Source organism: Bombus huntii, chromosome 17 (assembly GCF_024542735.1).
Source record: "Bombus huntii isolate Logan2020A chromosome 17, iyBomHunt1.1, whole genome shotgun sequence".
NCBI classification, from domain to species: domain Eukaryota; kingdom Metazoa; phylum Arthropoda; class Insecta; order Hymenoptera; family Apidae; genus Bombus; species Bombus huntii.
The window spans coordinates 871640-885390 of record NC_066254.1 but is presented as its reverse complement, the minus strand read 5'-3'; the positions used below and the strand labels follow the sequence as shown (position 1 = coordinate 885390).

The following is a 13751-nucleotide window of genomic DNA, read 5'->3' as shown; positions in this document are numbered from 1 at the left end:
AACTGGACGAAATGTTACTTTACATAACAAGTCGCAAATAGTATACGTAGGAATTGATGTTCGGGGCACTCACGTCCAATAACCTTGTCATTCACCTATGTTGTCGAGGTTATCATTCATTCATCATGTATTAGCCTTCGCTCGTTGTTCGTTATAAAATTATTAAGAATCTATTTTTGATAGAAAGAACGTGTCTTCTCGACACTGGTTACATATATAAGGGGTCACCATGTGATATATACGTGTTGAATAATAATATTCTTGTATTTATCGTTGTATTCCGACTTCTCCTGTCGAGATTCTTCTTGATATAGTACTTAATAGTACCGCTTACAGTCAGCTTATCACGTAACCAAGTAGTAATTTACATAATTTCTAGGCGAACAGTTTCACGAAATTTCGAAATGCGTTAGCACGAATTCGTTGGCGCGCTTCTTTTATCATTACGAATGTCGAATAACAAAGGGGTGAGAAAAGACAGTTTAATGATTTCTATCTGTTCGACCGCCCGCGGAGAGACGCGTTCGCCAGGAAGTGTGCCAACGGAAGTCGTAAATTCCCGTTACGATTGGATAATCGACGCCACGTAGTGTTCGATCCCCTGTTTCGTTTAGGGTAATAGAAGTGGTTGAACTGATTATAACACTGAAGTAACAGGTTATAATATACACATTATTCCAACAACTTTATAGACATAGACATTTACGCACGGTGCATATGGATATAAGTTAAATAGATGACGGATCTAAGGGTGGAAAAGCATTCAAGAGATGTTGACTTATCTAGAGATGGAAAATCAGTTGATTTGATAATGTGGTGGAGGAAAGCTATTGATGGATGTGTCTAGCGCACGGAACCATTGGGTTGGTGGATTGTAATTTTGGCTAGGAAAGCGAGGGCAATAGTCGTTACTTCTAATTGGATAAGAAAAAGGTTGGTGGACAAGGAAGGATTCTAGTCTCCCCCAAGAGAAAATTGCTAGCGGGAGACACCGTACGTGAGAAAAACCAAATTTCCCGTACCTTCACGGAGTGGACCATAAATTTAAGTAACACTTGAAGTGAAAAGATACTTGTTTGGTCTGAAGGACCTGAACTATGCAAATGCTAAGATTTATGGTAGGTCCTTAAAATTATTGAGGGTATGCAATAAGGGTGTGTAGACATCTGGCAGACATCTTGCCCGCGGCGTGGGGCCTGGTTCGTGTAGAGAGTCACAGGATGTAACACTATCCTTTTATTTATTATTTTGTAGACTTTCCAAAGTCCACATTTGTAAATCTAAACATTTTTCTGTAAAACCATTATATTTCTTTCCATATGCGAAAAACCTGCTTTTCGTACCTCCGTACATTTTAGCAATGACATCCAACTTCTCGCAAGTTTCAAAGACATACATTTCGTTTTTAATGACCTTCCGGAGCATCCTATATAAGAAAATGTAAAGTTCGAACCCCCGCGGCGGCCGCCTGTTCTTCACCTTTGCCTGTAGAAAAAGAAATAGTAAATAACTATCATGAATCGTTTGATGTAAACCGCTATGAATTATAATCAAGTAAAATCATAGAACATCATATTCGACGAGAATGTTTACAATTTTTACGGCCATGCATGTGCCACGTCATAAATCTTACGGAGATTTTCGTCTTTCTTTTTTAAATAAGTTTTGATATCTCAAAGGTAGTTCGAAAGTGTTTACTACGTAGGATAAATTTCGCTTAACTTTGTAGAAAATATCAGTATTTTAATTGTAAAGTGTTAAGGATTGTAATTATTCCGCAAAATAAAATAAATTTCACTCTTCGAGGAATAATACAAGAAGAATTGGTTTCTGGAGATTGGAAATGGCTTTTATAGTCTTATAATTGAAAGAGTAGAGTATTCGTTCTAAAAACTTTGTGGTTTTAATGGTTCATGTTCAGATGATAAAGGGGTTTTGTCAGATGCATACCACATGCTTGATGACTCTATTTATGTAGAATCGACGAAAACAAAGATTATATTATAATTGTCAGTCCCAGTTTACGGGTGCTTCCCTCGACGTCAACTTATCGCGCAGTTCTGCCCGAGCAGCCGAGCTAAATGGGCGTGTGAAACAGCGCTCCGGAGAAAGTGCGGCAAGTGGGGAAGAGAAAACAACGAACGGTTACGCCTATAGCCAAACGGTGGAAACCCGTGTCCTATATCAAGAAGACTAGCAAACCAACTATGGAAAATATTCCACCGATAAGAATTATAAACAAACAAGAACAATATTACATGCACAAAACAACAGATACATTAAAAACACGTCAACCAGCAAACCGAGGACAGGACTGCTCAGCCACAATAGAAGTTGACATGGAAAACAACAAAGCAACAACTCAACAGGACGAAAGCTGGAAGGTAGCCAGCTATAACAAAAAAAGAAAAATAACAGCCAACCCAGATATGGAACACCAGCGATGGCTGCAAGAATTACCGCTAAGAAATTTCTTCAGCTCGCTAACAGAAGAATCAGACGACGACCCAACAAGCAACACCACAACCTAATCAACACACATCACAAAACCACCACCAATATTTGTTGAGGCGCAAATAATAGACCCGCTTATCGATCAACTTAACAACATTGTTGGAAAGGATAGTTACACAATAAAACAAACAAAACTAGAACAAATAAAAATCCAAACAAACACACCAGAAAATTACAGAAAAGTTATAAAAGAATTAAGAGGAAAAAATGCCATATACCACACGTACCAGCTCAAAACGGAAAGGAGCTACAAAGTAGTTATAAGTGGACTGCACCCAAAAATTAACACAAAAAAACTAAGTGACGAATTAGCAAAGATGGGCCACCAAACAAGAACTATAAACAATATTACAAGGTACGATACGAAGCAACCACTACCGCTATTCTTAATAGAATTAGAACCTAAAAATAAAAACAAGGAAATTCTCGATATTAAAAAAAATTTTAAACACACTAATCACAGTCGAGCCACCTAGGCAAAAAAAGACATACCACAATGCATGAGGTCTCAACAATATGGACACACTAAAAATTACTGCAACAGAAACTTGGCGTGTGTCAAATGAGCAGAAAAGCACCTAACAGCGAACTGCCCACACACGGGAAAAATAAACGACGTAAAATGCTACAATTGCGGTGGAAATCACCCAGCGAGTTCCAAAGGCTGTCTAGTAAGAAAGCAACTTCAAGGAAAACTTTTTCCGCCGCTTCGTAACAGGACAACACAGAACCTACGTCAACACCAAAAACACAGCACGCAAGGAACAATAACCACACTAACACCAACACCGCTAGAAACCGAAGCTACGCGCAAGTAGTCAACCGGTCGTCACCGTTAGACAATCAAGAACAGAACAACCACAGCAACGACACTACAGAAATCAAAGAGTTAATAAAACATTCCATAAAAAACACCGAAATACTCACAAAAATGATAAGCGAACAAAACGAACTCCTCAGACAGCAAACACAGCAGATAACAGTCATGTTACAATTACTTACTAATATGATGAGCAAAAAATAAAAATAGACACGCTTAAAATAGCAGCCTGGAACTCTAACGGCTTACATCAAAGGGCCCTAGAAACTAAAACATTCCTGTACAGCAATAACATCGATATACTACTCGTCTCAGAAACACACCTCACAATAAAAAGCTACATAAAAATACCGCACTACATCATATACGACACCAAGCATCCCTCAGGGAAGCGCACGGAGGAACGGCAGTAATAATAAAAAAGGATATTAAACATCACCTACACAGCCAGGTCAGTAAGGAACATATACAAACAATTATCGTTACCGTACAGATTAACAGCAACCAACTGCAGTTGTCAGCAGTATAGGTACCGCCGCGACACAAAATCACAACGCAAATGTGGGAAGACTACTTCCGACACTTAGGTGACAAGTATATTGCAGCGGGAGACTATAACTCAAAGCACACACTATAGGGATCAAGAATTACCACACCTCGAGGCAGAACGTTGGGAAAATACATTAGAAATAACAACCTCAATATATTATCCACAGGAAGACCGACATACTGGCCGACAGACCTGAGCAAAATACCTGACCTGCTACACTTTGCAGTTACAAAGGGACTAAACGCAAATAAACTAAACATAGCCTCGAGCTTACCTCCGACCATACGCCCATAATAATTACATACAGAAACAAACCAATACTTTACAGCAGCACAGAAAAGCTATGCAATAAAACCACCAAATGGCAAACATTCAAAGAAATAATAGAGAGCAAAATCAGCTGCAACATCCCACTGAAAACATCTGAACACATCGATCAAGCAGTAACAACACTCACAGAAACTATCCAAAAAGCAGCAAGGGCAACCACCATACCTGGAACAACCAACAGACAAACAAAAACAGTTCAACTAGACATCCTCGAAAAAATTAGAGAAAAAAGAAAAGCGAAAGCAAAATGGCAAAAACACAGAACAAAAGAAAACACAAAACACCTAAACAAACTCACAAGAGAAATAAAAACAAAATAAAAGAGCACAACAACAACGAGTTCACAAAGTTCATCGAGTCACTATCTCCTCACGAAAACTACAACTACTCCCTATGGAAAGCCACAAAAAAAATAAAGAAGACAATAAAAATGGTACCAGCATTCAGAAGAGCAGACAACACATGGGCAAGAAGCAACGAAGAGCAAGCTGAAGAATTTTCCAACCACCTGTGCAACACATTTACCCCACATAAAATCAACAATAGCAACCACAATAGTTATACGGACGAGGATGCGCTAACTACTAGTACACCAACTGACAATCACTACACCATACACAAAGCAACAGCACAAGAAATCAGAAACATAATTGAGAATGCAAAAAACAATAAAGAACCAGGAGTGGACCTAATTAACGGCAAAATCTTGAAAAACCTGCCGCCAAAAGCGATGAGAGAAATCACAATAATAGTAAACGCAATACTAAGAATACAATACTTTCCAAAAGCTTGGAAACTGGCACAAATCATAATGATACCCAAACCAGGCAAGGACCCACACGAAACCAAGTCCTACCGACCAATCTCACTACTTCCGGTGTTCTCTAAGATACTAGAGAAAATAATCTACGACCGGATAAAACCAAGAATAGAGAAGAATCAACTAATACCGGATCACCAATTCGGATTCAGAAACAAACACTCCACAATAGAACAAACGCACAGACTCGTCAATGAAATCCTACAGGCGCTGGAAACAAAACAATACTGCACGGCACTCTTTGTGGACATCGAAAAAGTATTCGATAAAATAAACCACACTAGCCTACTACAATCAATCAGGAAACAGTTCCCGGGGCAGATATACCAACTAATCAAATCATACCTAAGCAGCAGAAGCTTCATAGTAAAAATCAAAAACACGCACTCGGAAGCTAAAGAAATCAAGGCAGGAGTTCCGCAAGGAAGCGTCCTAGGACCAATTCTATACACATTATACACGGCCAACATACCAACAACTAACAACAGGAAAATACTGACATTCACGGATGACACAGCTGTACTAGTCAGGCACACTGATCCTGCAACAGCAGTTACACTACTACAAGAACATATCACAAAAATAGAAAAGCGGCTGCAAAACAAGCAAATAAAAGCGAACACCAGTAAGTGCAATCAGATACCATTTACACTTAGAAAAGGAAAAACACCAGATATCCAACTGAACGGCGCCCGCATAGGACAAACAAAGCAAATCAAATATCTATTAATACATTTAGACATACACCTTACATGGACACCTTACATCACATACAATCAATAATAAACAGGATACGTGAAAAAAAAGGAAGCAGATGTACTGGTTAACCAATAGAAAATTTAAATTAAGCATAATGAACAAACTAAGTATATACAAAACAATACTCAAACCAATCTCGATATACGGAGTCCCACTATGGGGGACGGCAGCAATGAGTCACATAAATAAAGTAGAAACAGAGCAAGCAAAAATTTTAAGGACAATAGTTAATGCTCCATGGTACGTCAGAAATGAAGACTTACGAAAAGATTTAAAAATTCCAACAGTCAAAGAGGAAATCGCTAGATATGCAAAAAAGTATAAAGAAAGACTTGTAACACACCCAAACCAGCTGGTTGCTGAAACGAATAAAACCATAATAGAAAGAAGACTGAAGAAGAAGCATCCCGCAAACCTCACAATAAAAATAAAATAAACAACTTGGAAGATAGAATCCCGCTGGGGTATCCATCCACATGTTATGTTATTATACCACTAAGGTATAATATTTTACCAAATGTCCTACTGGACAAATTGTAAAATTTAAATAAATAAATAAAAAAAAAAGGAAAAAAAGGTCGCGACGAAGCGTATGTGCCGACAGGCCTAATGAGACATCGATATCTCTACGATCTTTCCGCCGAAAAGTTGGAACGCGTGCGTAGTGGGGATAATGAAAAGCGATAAAAAAGAAACAAAATGGATCAAGAGGATAGTTGAGTTGTGACCGAGAAGCGAGACTGGTCAGTCGAAATCGAGAGTAATGCTTAAAAAGTCGGAAACAAGAATCATGAATAAATTATCGCCCGTACAAGTCGCGTGTCGAGACTTATAAGGAAGTCATTAAACGAGTTAATGATATACCGTTAAGCAATATGCCTAATATTTCTTTGGCACTCTACACGGCCTACTAAATCACCTCATTATAGTCAGTTGCCAGAATTATCAGCGAATAACAGTTAAATTGTTGGCATTCTAATAAATATCGGGTCCTTTCTTATATTTCGTTCAGTAATTTTTATTTTCAATGAAATGACATTTTCTTCTGCACCGTACATGAAAGTTTACTAACGATCGCATTCCATAAATTGATCGCTATTCTTTCCTTTATTCGGTTCAGTGAATTCTGAATATAAGACTTTAGTATGAAACTAATAGTGCTCTAGCTATCGAAACAAAACAAAACAAAAACTCGAAAGTAGTGTAAATGCAATAGAATTAACCAATATACATGGTGTTGGATATTTAACGGAACTATCAATCAATTTTGTATTTGAATAAATGAAATTTTATATAAAAGTGATTGTTTTGTTCCCCTGAAAGTTTTGTTCCCCTGTTAGTTTTGATACGGCAGGCTCTACTGTATTTCAAATTACCTGGTTGAAATTTGATTGCCACAGCAAACTGATGAATGTGATAATGTATATGAGAAAAGCGGTTAATGAAATCAACCAGAACATAACGTTTCTACATGTTATATGTCATACATTATATGAATATTTTTATTATAATTTCCATATATCCTGTAATTTTGTTATGTACGTATGTATGTATATACTGTTATGTATTATATCTGTCATTGTATATATATATATATATATGTCGGGTTTACATTAGAATTAGGGTTAGGGGCGTGAAACGAATTTTCGTTTGGGTTACACGTTGTCGTTATGCAATAGAGAAGACATTGACTAGTGCAAATACGATTATTATAGAACCGGACAAGTAACCGCGGTAGTTAGGTACTCGAGAAACTAATGACAATGATCCTAGGTTCAATAACGAATCCGCGGTCGACGGGATGATAGATGAACGTACTCACAAAATCTAAGTCGGACGCGTAATATTCACTGATCGTAAAGAGTTACTCCTTTCATCAATGAGATCGCGAGCGAGAATGCCTTTCCCGTGCCGATGATGCCACAGAGGAAAACTATAATGGGGTGTGTCTAAGGATACGAGATCATCGGATTCGTCGAGAAAAGCCTTCGTTCAGAAAGTAAGGGAAATTGGCGTTGCTGCTAATTGGTCAATCTCCATATCGGTGGTTAGAAAAGGATGCTAGCCGCCCTCGAGGGAAAGTTGCTAGTGGGAGACGCCGCTCGTTGAAAATGGATCTCCCTTATTTTCCCGTAGTTGGGACAAAGACCGTTTGTTTGTTTGAAGGACTTTAGTTGACTAAATCTTAAGATTTATAACGGGCCCTCGATATATATATATCTTTGCCTTTGGAATTTTGATTAATCCCGCAACATCGTAACCTAGAGTCTACTATAGCTGTAATTAAACAATTGTAGTTATTCAATCCGATTGTAATTGTTCGCGAGTTGTGATAATGAGCTTGGGCTCGAGGCGACAGTCAGTCGCCGAACGTAGCCGCGGTCACGGGATGAACGCTTTGTCTAACAAAGGCATGGAATAATTCTATAGCTCTCCTTAAAAAGGAAATAGTTGTAACACTCGACAGTAAACATTCCAACGGTCTCTGTCCCGTAGCTCGCCACACGCAGACCCTATTCTTCGAGTAAGATGATTGCCAGATGTCGATGCGTCTCCGCAGTACATGTTCAGCTAGCCTGAGGGCCCATCATAAATCTTAGGATTTAGTTGACTAAAGTCCTTCAAACAAACAGTCTTTGTCCCAGCTACGGGAAGATAGGAGAGACCTATTTTTCAACGAACGGCGTCTCCCACTAGCAACTTTCCCTCGAAGGCGGCTAATATCTTTTTCTAACCACCGATATGAAGATTGACCAATTAGCAGCAACGCCAAATTCCCTCACCTTCTGAACGAAGGGTATCCTCGACGAATCCGATGATTTCGTGTCCTCAGACACACCCCATCATAGTTTTCCTCTGTAGCATCATCGCGACGGAAGGTCTTTCTCTCGTGAGGTCGTATTAGCGAGTCACTTAGAGTCTATACACTCTGTGGATAATCCACGTTTTCGCAAAGAGTCCGACTTAGATTTTTGTGAGCACGTACATCTATCATCCCGTTGACGGCGGATTCGTTATTAGACCTAAGACCAACATCACTAATATCGCGAGTGTCCAACCGCCGCGGTTGATTGTCGAGCAGGTAGCATCCATACTCGTATTAACAGACCGTAACTTCGTTATAACACGACGATGGCCGATTCCAATGAAGATTCATCGAACGCCCCCAACCTTATTCCTGACCCTTCTTCGACCTACATGTTTCAATAGCGGTTGCCAGCACATGCCAGATCTATATTGTTACGTCGCCTAAAACATCTGCACTCCATCCCTCGCGACCGGACAGCCAACGACCTGCGCAGCGTCATTCCGACCCTCAATAAACCTAAGGACCCACCATAACTTTTCACTTTTCACTGTATTGTATCAACATGTGTCTTCAGTCAATCCATTTGTCCTGCGGAATTTCTTAAGCCTAAAAGTATTTTCGACGCACATCTGGTTTTTAGAGAGGTCCTTGGGTTTATTAGGCGCACTTAAAAACACGGAGAAAGCGCGTACGCACCTATTAGGAAAAACCGAATAGCTATCTAATAAAACAGGCTGGTTTTCCCCATGAACAAGTTCACACACGAATCACATTTGTAGGCTTCCTACTCATCCCTTCAAGCATCAGCATGGGTCATAACCAGTCGACATCGCGAACCGTTACCTTCACTTTTCTTAACGAAAAGTGTGAACAACGAATCCGCGTGCTTCATGCAAAGGAGCACACCCACACCGAACTTTCTTCCGTATTAACATAAGAAAGACAAGTCAGCACAAAAATCTAACGCCTAACATCTAAGTCTAAGCACAACGCTAGAGGAGTATAATTCACATCAACTATCTAAGTTGGTTCTCAGGAATATCGAACATTCACTTCCTCTATTCAGCATCCTCTAGTGCCATGTCCACTAACATATTAAATTCAATTATAAGAGCCTTGCTCTAGTGTGCATATCTATCTCATCTTCGTGCGACAAGTTGTTATCTACGATTTATACCTACTCAACAGTGTAACTTAAGTGTTGAAAATATATAACTTATAATTCTGTGAATCACAGTGTTATACTAAATGAATCACTCCTATTATCTTAACGGAAATCAGGGGATCGATCAACTCGTGGTGTCCATTATCATAATCGTAACGGGAATTTACGACTCCCTTTGACGTCTCTCCTCGCTATTACGTCTCCCCGCGATTGGTCAAAAATACATATATGTTTAAGAGATCGTTTTTCATTTTCGAAGTAGTTTTAGGTTAGTAAAAGAAAGAAATAAATATTGAAATGCTTGTGCGTTATAGAGAATGCTGATCGCCGTGATGTGTTTATAGAAGCAGTAAATAAGCAGACGCACTATGCAGCTACAACGTTGCCATGGGCATGCGGGTGCAGGTAAGATTCAAAGTAATAGTAGCAGCAATTATTTCTAAATATCTCGGAACCTAAGGCCGAGTGGCGGTTATATGTATAGGAAAATGTTGCCCGGAATGTTGAGTTTTATAATAAATTTAAATATCAGCAAAATCGGCCGTGCAGCCTTGCTTCCGAACATTTACAGAATATCATTAAAAAGCTGCAAATTTTTCTAATTTGTTTGCGTAAGCAACGCCATACGTCATTCTTCATTTTATAATCCATTATTTATTATATATTCCATTTTCGTTCCTATAGTTCAACAATATTAGAAAAATGTTTTCAGCTGGAGAACGATTTCCGTACGTTACTTTACTACATACAGTATGATAATTATGCTATAAAATGTCGTTACGTATACCAACTTATACTTACAAATACAGGATAAATTATTCTGTTCTAGACTCTGTTTTGTTTTTTACTTCCTCATTAATATATGAATGATAATAACGAAAAAATTTAATACGTATATTTATATCTTTAACCTTCACATACACATATCATGTAGTTAACGTTAGAAAAGGTATAACATTTATGACGTAGAAGTGCAGTAGTATTAGGCGTGTAGAAATATGAGAACTAATTAAGTTTGTGCTGCAGTAGAATTAGATTCTATGTTTATTAAGTGAATACACATATTTAAGGAGATATTGCATCCTGCAATCGTACGAGCATCAAACAAATCGCAAACATTTTTTAATTTATTTGCGTAGGCGAGAAATGCCATCGGCAAGGGGTAATGAAAACAAACTATGTTCTTTATATCGTATATTATTTTGTATATTCGACCGTGGTTCTTTAGAAGGTAACAAATTTCTGCGTAGATGTGGCAATTGATCCAAGTGAGCACCATGTGAGCAGTATATTGAATATACAGAGTAGGACATTGAAATAGTGTTGGAGTTCGAACTGACTAATGTAGTATAGACTGCGTGAAAACCGGGAACGGGGAAAGTGGACTAGGAAAAAGAGTGTGATCAGAGTGTGCTGCGAATTCTCAACTAATTGGCGATCAGTCAGGTTGCAACTGATCTGCTGCTATCGCGAACCTTGAACGAGATTAACGCTCAAGGTGGAGGTAAATTAAAGATTCCGAGTAATAGTATGTTTAGTTTAATTATATGCATTCTTTAGTATACACGAAGAAAGTCACTAGCAAGTTAAGATACAGAAGAATGAAGATGTTTATTTAATACGGTTTAGTATAACACGGAGTTTATGACGCTTTGATGAGGACTATTTTAAGACTGCCTCAAGGAGGTTCGCCTGGTCCTTATATATTAACTCTCGCGCCCCGGCTTTTCCTTGTCACCATGGATTGTATGGAATGGGGATCTGTTCCTTTCAATCTTGTAATTGTGTAACCTCGTGGACGCATATTCTCTGATGATGCTGATTGATACCTGATGTTTATTTTTGAGCGGATCCTTCGGGCACTTAGGGTGCTTATTATCCTCTTGGTGAGGTCCGCACCGTAAGGTTTACAACTTGGGAGGTAGGAAATTCGGACTTTTCCAAAAAAGGCAGTTGTGCTGTCCGAGTTATAAAGGGACGGAACGCTCCGAATTCCGTACATATGCCACTGCCAAGATTAACGATTTTCCTTGCACGACATGGTAATAGAAGGATGTAATATCTTTCCAAGATGCTTGGAATAAATGTCGCATTCCTAATCGGGATAGACGCCATATTGATTCAGTAAGGGCTAAAGGCGAATTTAAGCTGTTTCACATTGAAAGGGCACTGTTGATGATTCCTCTACGGTAAAAATGAAGGATGAAGGCAGGTGTATTTACACCATTTCGATACGACATTTTCACGGAATCGGTCGATAACGTCATTGCGTTCCGATCATCTATGTGTTCACGCGTCGTTCGAGTAACAGTCTCGCCGATCTTTGTGATAAGAAAAACGAAATGTTAGAGCACCTGTGTAACACCAAGCACTCAGTTGATCAGTGTGAGGACCTCATCGTGTATATCATTGCGCGTAAATCCGATCGGCAAACTCGCGCGGACCACAAGATCTCACTGGGCGTTTTCTTGGCGCAAATCACTTACTCCACAATCGAATCGTTTCGCGCGGCTCCCGTGCATGCTCTCGAATTGGCGGAAGTGCTGAGTTCTGTGTTAGCGATCGAGGCGACCATAATTAGATCACGGTGCGTGTACCAACTTTGATTAAACATTGTTTATATGCTTCATCATATATTAATTACTTATGAAAACATAAATCCTCTCTACTCGAAAATTTAATGAGACGTTTTCCGATATGCTGTTATGGATTTTAATCCGTAAGCAGTTTTAATGTCTAATCTATGATTTTTCTTACAAAACATCGCGCAAGATGGTTTACGTTCTCGAATGCCATAATCATCTTCGCTACGACTTTTACGAGGTAAGCTGCTGACCTACTTTCGTTCGTATAAGCAACAAAGCGCAATTTTTTGGTTCCCGAGTTTCATCTTATTTTAACATTAAGAATCTGTATCGAAACTTATGTACGTTATCAGACGAGTATCGATATTTTTGTGGTGATTCAAGTACTGTAATTGTTTAGTATGGATTAGGAAAGAACCAATAACGATAACTGATACCTTTGCATTTGATATGTGGCTCACGAAAGTATTCGTAGCACTAAAGTAGCTTACATATGCAAACTTGAATGCCCGAAATAATGTATATTAAAGTAATTTTCTTAGACAGGCAGATGTCAAAAGGAAGATGGAATTCTTAAGATTATGTCAGTAAAATTTGAAAAGGATTCAACAACGTAGGTGGGAGTATGATACATTTATTAGAAACACGCATTGTAAGTGACTTACAAAAGTATTTGAACTCTACATATATTATTAAGTTATTTAATATTAATATTTTGTTGAACTATCTTTAGCTGCAATAGTATGTTTTACTCGACGTTCTATATTGTAAACCAATGATTTTGTAAAACTACACTCAACGGAGTTCCATATTTCTACAATTTTATCTTTCAACACTTGCTTTAAGATTATCTAAAATTTATTTAACCTTTTTCCGATTTCAGCCCATAAATTTTTAATCGGATATATGTCTGGACTTTGTGGTAGAGTAATTAACATGTGTGATGTGTTATGTACGGTCCATTCTCTCACAATTCTAGCAGTATGCTTAGGATCATTATCTTGTTGGAAGTGGAAAACTTCCAGTAATTCTAATTCACGGCCACTTTCTTTGAGGTTATTTTTTGATATATTTTAATACTTATATTTATCAAGCATTCCAGCAATAAATATCAGATTTCCGGTGCCACTGGCAACCATGCAACCCCACACCATGATCGATCCACCTCCGTGTTTCACTGTTTGATGTAAATGTCGAATTTCTAATTCCGTATTTGGTTTTATGCACACATAATTTTGACCATCTGAGCCAAAAATGTTAAACTTTGACTCGTCCGAAAAGATGATTTTGTCCCAAAATGAGTTATCTTTATTAATATAGGTTTTTGCAAAAGTCAATCTTTTCTTATGATTTACCGCATTAATATGTGCCTTCTTTCGCGGTACTCTGCCATGGATGT

The 13751-nt window shown here is 38.4% G+C and overlaps 1 protein-coding gene across 2 annotated transcripts in view; it reads right to left on the bottom strand.

Annotated features, from left to right (window-relative positions):
* Nucleotides 1-13751, bottom strand: part of LOC126874980 (putative fatty acyl-CoA reductase CG5065) — a 672215-nt gene that overhangs the window by 26545 nt on the left and 631919 nt on the right. The window lies entirely within an intron of this gene.